This window comes from Ascaphus truei, chromosome 4 (genome assembly GCF_040206685.1).
Source record: "Ascaphus truei isolate aAscTru1 chromosome 4, aAscTru1.hap1, whole genome shotgun sequence".
NCBI lineage: Eukaryota > Metazoa > Chordata > Amphibia > Anura > Ascaphidae > Ascaphus > Ascaphus truei.
This window is the reverse complement of record NC_134486.1, coordinates 420,928,388-420,935,335: the sequence shown is the minus strand read 5'-3', so window position 1 is coordinate 420,935,335 and position 6,948 is coordinate 420,928,388. Positions and strand designations below refer to the sequence as shown.

The 6,948-nt window shown below is 47.6% G+C and overlaps 1 protein-coding gene across 1 annotated transcript in view; it reads right to left on the bottom strand.

The window, feature by feature from the left end:
- GTPBP2 (GTP binding protein 2) overlaps positions 1–6,948 on the bottom strand; it is a 137,596-nt gene that overhangs the window by 13,347 nt on the left and 117,301 nt on the right. The window lies entirely within an intron of this gene.

Here is a 6,948-nt window from a genome sequence, read left to right as displayed (position 1 = left end):
ACACACATGCCTATATACACATAATGCTGACACACACACACAATGTAAACAAACAACACACACACAGAGATTCAAAAACACACTGCTATATCACACAGTTTCATACTGGTATCACATATAATGATTATAATACACAAATACACACAAAGAATGCTCTCAGATACACACACACACACACAATGCTGTCACACATACAGTATGCACAATGCTCAGACACAATGAGAGGCAGACGGGAGCAAAGCACAACAATACACACACACACAGACACACACACACACAGACAATACACACAAACACACACAGAGCAGGGGAGAGAGGAAGGGACAGGAGGGGAAGGAGCAGGGAGCAGGAGGAGAGGTGGGGAAGGTTGCTGCCGGAGGAAGGGAGAGATTCCCAGGGAAGGAGGGAGGGAGAGAGGAGGAGGAGGAGGAGGAGGAGTGGGGGAGGAGGAAAAGGAGGGAGAGAGGGGAAGGACCAGGGACCAGGAGGAGAGGTGGGGAAGGATGCTGCCGGAGGAAGGGAGAGATTCCCACGGAAGGAGGGAGGGAGAGAGGAGGAGGAGGAGGAGGAGGAGGAGGAGGAGGAGGAGGAGGAGGAGGAGGAGGAGGAGGAGGAGGAGGAGGAGGAGGAAAAGGAGGGGGGAGGGGAGGGTCCAGGGACCAGGAGTGAGAGGTGGGGAAGGATGCTGCCGGAGGAAGGGAGAGATTCCCAGGGAAGGAGGGGAGGGAGAGAGGAGGAGGATGAGGAGGAGGAGGAGGAGGAGGAGGAGGAGGAGGAGGAGGAAAAGGAGGGGGGGAGGGGAGGGTCCAGGGACCAGGAGGAGAGGTGGGGAAGGATGCTGCCGGAGGAAGGGAGAGATTCCCAGGGAGAAGGAGGGAGGGAGGAGGATTTAAAGGAGGAGAGGAGAGAAGATGAGGAGGAGGAAGAGGAGGAGAGGAGAAGATAAAGGAGAGGAGAAGATAAAGGAGAGGAGAAGATAAAGGAGAGGAGGGACGAGGAGGGACGAGGAGGAAGAGGAGGAGAGGAGGAGGAGATAAAGGAGGAGATGAGGAGATAAAGGAGGAGAGGAGGAGGAGATAAAGGAGGCGAGGAGGAGGAGATAAAGGAGGAGAGGAGGAGATAAAGGAGGAGAGGAGGAGATAAAGGAGGAGAGGATGGAGGAGGAGATAAAGGAGGAGAGGAGGAGATAAAGGAGGAGAGGAGGAGGAGGAGATAAAGGAGGAGAGGAGGAGGAGGAGATAAAGGAGGAGAGGAGGAGGAGATAAAGGAGGAGAGGAGGAGATAAAGGAGGAGAGGAGGAGATAAAGGAGGAGAGGAGGAGATAAAGGAGGAGAGGAGGGGATAAAGGAGGAGAGGAGGAGGAGATAAAGGAGGATGAGGAGGAGGAGATAAAAGGAGGAGATGAGAAGATAAAGGAGGAGATGAGATAGAGGAGGAAGAGAGGAGGAGGAAGGAAGAGGAGGAGAGAAGATAAAGGAGGAGAGGAGGAGAGGTCTGTCTCTGCTTCCCTCACAGCTGGGAAACGTGACCTTGAAAATGCTGTCTCTCTGACAAACATCACTGTCTTTATCACTGCCCCCTCTCCATCACCGACTGTCTCATGCCCTCTATCTCTGACTGTCTCATGCCCTCTATCACTGACTGTCTCATTCTCTCCATCACTGACTGTCTCATTCTCCCTATCACTGTCTCCTTCTCTCCATCACTGTGTCTCATTCTCTCCATCACTGTCTGTCTCATTCTCCCTATCACTGACTGTCTCATTCTCCCTATCAGTGTGTCTCATTCTCTCCATCACTGACTGCCTCATGCCCTCTATCACTGACTGTCTAATCCTAATCACGAACTGACTGCCTCATTCTCTCCATCACTGGACTATCTCATTCTCCCTATCACTGTCTCATTCTCTCCATCACTGTGTCTCATTCTCCCCATCACTGACTGTCTCATTCTCTCCATAACTAACTGTCTCATTCTCTCCATAACTGACTGTCTCATTCTCCCCATCACTGACTGTCTCATTCTCTCCATCACTGACTGTCTCATTCTCTCCATCACTGACTGTCTCATTCTCTCCATCACTGACTGCTCCATTCTCTCCATCACTGACTGTCTCATTCTCTCCATCACTGACTGTCTCATTCTCTCCATCACTGACTGTCTCATTCTATCCATCACTGACTGTCTCATTCTATCCATCACTGACTGTCTCATTCTATCCATCACTGACTGTCTCATTCTATCCATCACTGACTGTCTCATTCTCTCCATCACTGACTGTCTCATTCTCTCCATCACTGACTGTCTCATTCTCCCTATCACTGTGTCTCCTTCTCTCCATCACCTTCTCTCATTCTATCCATCACCTTCTGTCTCATTCTATCCATCACTGACTGTCTCATTCTATCCATCACTGACTGTCTCATTCTCACCATCACTGTGTCTCATTCTCTCCATCACTGACTGTCTCATTCTCTCCATCACTGACTGTCTCATTCTCTCCATCACTGACTGTCTCATTCTATCCATCACTGACTGTCTCATTCTATCCATCACTGACTGTCTCATTGCTATCCGATCACTGACTGTCTCATTCTATCCATCACTGACTGTCTCATTCTCTCCATCACTGACTGTCTCATTCTCTCCATCACTGACTGTCTCATTCTCCCTATCACTGTGTCTCCTTCTCTCCATCACCTTCTCTCATTCTATCCATCACCTTCTGTCTCATTCTATCCATCACTGACTGTCTCATTCTATCCATCACTGACTGTCTCATTCTCACCATCACTGTGTCTCATTCTCTCCATCACTGACTGTCTCATTCTCTCCATCACTGACTGTCTCATTCTCTCCATCACTGACTGTCTCATTCTCTCCATCACCGACTGTCTCATTCTCTCCATCACTGACTGTCTCATTCTCTCCATCACTGACTGTCTCATTCTCTCCATCACTGACTGTCTCATTCTCTCCATCACTGACTGTCTCATCCTCTCTATCTCTGACTGTCTCATCCTTTCTATCACTTAAAAAGTGCGGTGGAATGTGTTCGGTAGCTTTACTAGTGATATACAGTTAGGTCCGGAAATAATTGGACACTGACACAATTTTCATAATTTTGGCTCTGTACGTCACAACAATGGATTTGAAATGAAACAACCGAGATGCAATAGAAGTGCAGACTTTCAGCTTTAATTCAAGGGGTTGAACAAAAATATCGTATGAAACGTTTAGGAATTGCAACCATTTTCATACACAGTCCCCTTATTTCAGGGGCTCAAATGTAATTGGACAAATTAACACAATCCTAAATAAAATGTTCATTTGTAATACTTTGTCGAGAATACTTTGCAGGCAATGACTGCTTGAAGTCTGGAACGCATGGACATCACCAAACGCTGGGTTTCCTCCTTTGTGATGCTTTGCCAGGCCTTTACTGCAGCTGTCTTCAGTTGTTGTTTGTTTGTGGGTCTTTGTGCCTTACGTTTTGTCTGCAGCAAGTGAAATGCATGCTCGATCGGGTTGAGATCAGGGGATTGACTCGGCCATTGCAGAATATTCCACTTCTTTGCCTTAAAAAAACTCCTGGGTTGCTTTCGCAGTATGTTTTGGGTCATTGTCCATCTGTAAAGTGAAGCGCTGTCCAATCAACTTCACTGAATTTGGCTGAATCTGAGCAGACAATATATCCCTATACACTTCAGAATTCATCCGGCTTCTTCTGTCTTCTGTCACATGATCAATAAACACTAGTGACCCAGTGCCATTGTAAGCCATGCATGCCCATGCCATCACACTGCCTCCACCGTGTTTTACAGATGATGTGGTATGCTTCGGATCATGAGCCGTTCCAAGCCTTCTCCATACTTTTTTCTTCCCATCATTCTGGTACAGGTTGATCTTAGTTTCATCTGTCCAAAGAATGCTGTTCCAGAACTGGGCTGGCTTTTTTAGATATTGTTTGGCAAAGTCTAATCTGGCCTTTCTATTCTTGAGGCTTATGAATGGTTTTCACCTTGTGGTGAACCCTCTGTATTTGCACTCGTGACGTCTTCTCTTTATGGTAGACTTGGATAATGATATGCCTACCTCCTGGAGAGTGTTCTTCACTTGGCTGGATGTTGTGAAGGGGTTTTTCTTTACCACGGAAAGGATCCTACGATCATCCACCACTGTTGTCTTCCGTGGGCGTCCAGGCCTTTTTGTGTTGCAGAGCTCACCAGTGCGTTCTTTTTTTCTCAGAATGTACCAAAATGTTGATTTGGCCACTCCTAATGTTCCTGCTATCTCTCTGATGGATCTTTTCTTTTTTTTGCAGCCTAAGGATGCCCTGTTTCACTTGCATTGAGAGCTCCTTTGACCGCATGTTGTGGGTTCACAGCAACAGCTTCCAAATGCGAATGCCACACCTGGAATCAACTCCAGACCTTTTACCTGCTTAATTGATGATGAAATAACGAAGGAATAGCCCACACCTGTCCATGAAACAGCTTTTGAGTCAATTGTCCAATTACTTTTGGTCCCTTGAAAAAGAGGGGGCTACATATTAAAGAGATGTAATTCCTAAACCCTTCCTCCAATTTGAATGTTAATACCCCCAAATTAAAGCTGATAGACTGCATTTTAAGCCCATATACATTATTTAACTGTAACTTTAACTTATTTTGGTACACAGCCGAAATAACAAAACTTGTATCAGTGTCCAATTATTTCCGGACCTAACTGTAGTTATATATACATATATAATGTGGTGGGTTCTGGTGTTAGAGGCTGCAGGGATTGTAAATGTACTGCTGCGGCCGAGTTTATTCGAGCATTTGCCCGTTCTCGGCCGCAGCAGTTACCTGGAGGAGCCGGGCTTCCCCCTCTCCTCACCGGGTCCGCCGGGTCCCCCGGAACGTCCCGCCGCCGTCCTCACATCCGCGCGACACCAGGGCTCCCTCGGGGAGCCCTGGACACGCGTACAGGTGGCACAGGCACCCGATGATGCGTGACCGCGCATCGGTGATGCGCGGCACGCTGAGGGAGTGCGGCTCGCAAGCCGGGACATATCCCGGCTTGCGGAATGAGCCGCACTCAAAGTGTGCCGCCTGTGTATTAGGCCTTCAGTTAGTTAGCGTTTCCCAGTTAAGGACAGACCTTCAGTTAGTTAGCGTTTCCCAGTTAAGGACAGACCTTCAGTTAGTTAGCGTTTCCCAGTTAAGGACAGACCTTCAGTTAGTTAGCGTTTCCCAGTTAAGGACAGACCTTCAGTTAGTTAGCGTTTCCCAGTTAAGGACAGACCTTCACTTAGTTAGCGGGTCCCAGTTTAGGACAGACCTTCAGTTAGTTAGCGTTTCCCAGTTAAGGACAGACCTTCAGTTAGTTAGCGTTTCCCAGTTTAGGACAGACCTTCACTTAGTTAGCGTTTCCCAGTTAAGGACAGACCTTCACTTAGTTAGCGGGTCCCAGTTAAGGACAGACCTTCAGTTAGTTAGCGTTTCCCAGTTAAGGACAGACCTTCAGTTAGTTAGCGTTTCCCAGTTAAGGACAGACCTTCCGTTAGTTAGCGTTTCCCAGTTAAGGACAGACCTTCAGTTAGTTAGCGTTTCCCAGTTAAGGACAGACCTTCCGTTAGTTAGCAGGTCCCAGTTTAGGACAGACCTTCAGTTAGTTAGCAGGTCCCAGTTTAGGACAGACCTTCAGTTAGTTTGCAGTTCCCAGTTTAGGACAGACCTTCAGTTAGTTAGCAGGTCCCAGTTTAGGACAGACCTTCAGTTAGTTAGCAGGTCCCAGTTTAGGACAGACCTACAGTTAGTTAGCGGGTCCCAGTTTAGGACAGACCTTCAGTTAGTTAGCGGTTCCCAGTTTAGGACAGACCTTCAGTTAGTTTGCAGTTCCCAGTTTAGGACAGACCTTCAGTTAGTTTGCAGTTCCCAGTTTAGGACAGACCTTCAGTTAGTTAGCAGGTCCCAGTTTAGGACAGACCTTCAGTTAGTTAGCAGGTCCCAGTTTAGGACAGACCTTCACTTAGTTAGCGGGTCCCAGTTTAGGACAGACCTTCAGTTAGTTAGCAGTTCCCAGTTTAGGACAGACCTTCAGTTAGTTAGCGTTTCGCAGTCTAGGACAGACCTTCAGTTAGTTAGCGGGTCCCAGTTTAGGACAGACCTTCAGTTAGTTAGCGGGTCCCAGTTTAGGACAGACCTTCAGTTAGTTAGCGGGTCCCAGTTTAGGACAGACCTTCAGTTAGTTAGCGGTTCCCAGTTTAGGACAGACCTTCAGTTAGTTAGCATTTCCCAGTTTAGGACAGACCTTCAGTTTGTTAGCAGTTCCCAGTGTAGGACAGACCTTCAGTTAGTTAGCGGGTCCCAGTATATGACAGACCTTCAGTTAGTTAGCAGTTCCCAGTTTAGGACAGACCTTCAGTTAGTTAGCAGGTCCCAGTTTAGGACAGACCTTCACTTAGTTAGCGGGTCCCAGTTTAGGACAGACCTTCAGTTAGTTAAGCGGGTCCCAGTTTAGGACAGACCTTCAGTTAGTTAGCGGGTCCCAGTTTAGGACAGACCTTCACCTAGTTAGCGTTTCCCAGTTTAGGACAGACCTTCACTTAGTTAGCGGGTCCCAGTTTAGGTCAGACCTTCACTTAGTTAGCAGTTCCCAGTTTAGGACAGACCTTCAGTTAGTTAGCAGGTCCCAGTTTAGGACAGACCTTCACTTAGTTAGCGGGTCCCAGTTTAGGACAGACCTTCAGTTAGTTAGCGGGTCCCAGTTTAGGACAGACCTTCAGTTAGTTAGCAGTTCCCAGTTTAGGACAGACCTTCAGTTAGTTAGCGTTTCCCAGTTTAGGACAGACTTTCAGTTAGTTAGCGTTTCCCAGTTTAGGACAGACCTTCAGTTAGTTAGCAGTTCCCAGTTTAGGACAGACCTTCAGTTAGTTAGCAGGTCCCAGTTTAGGACAGACCT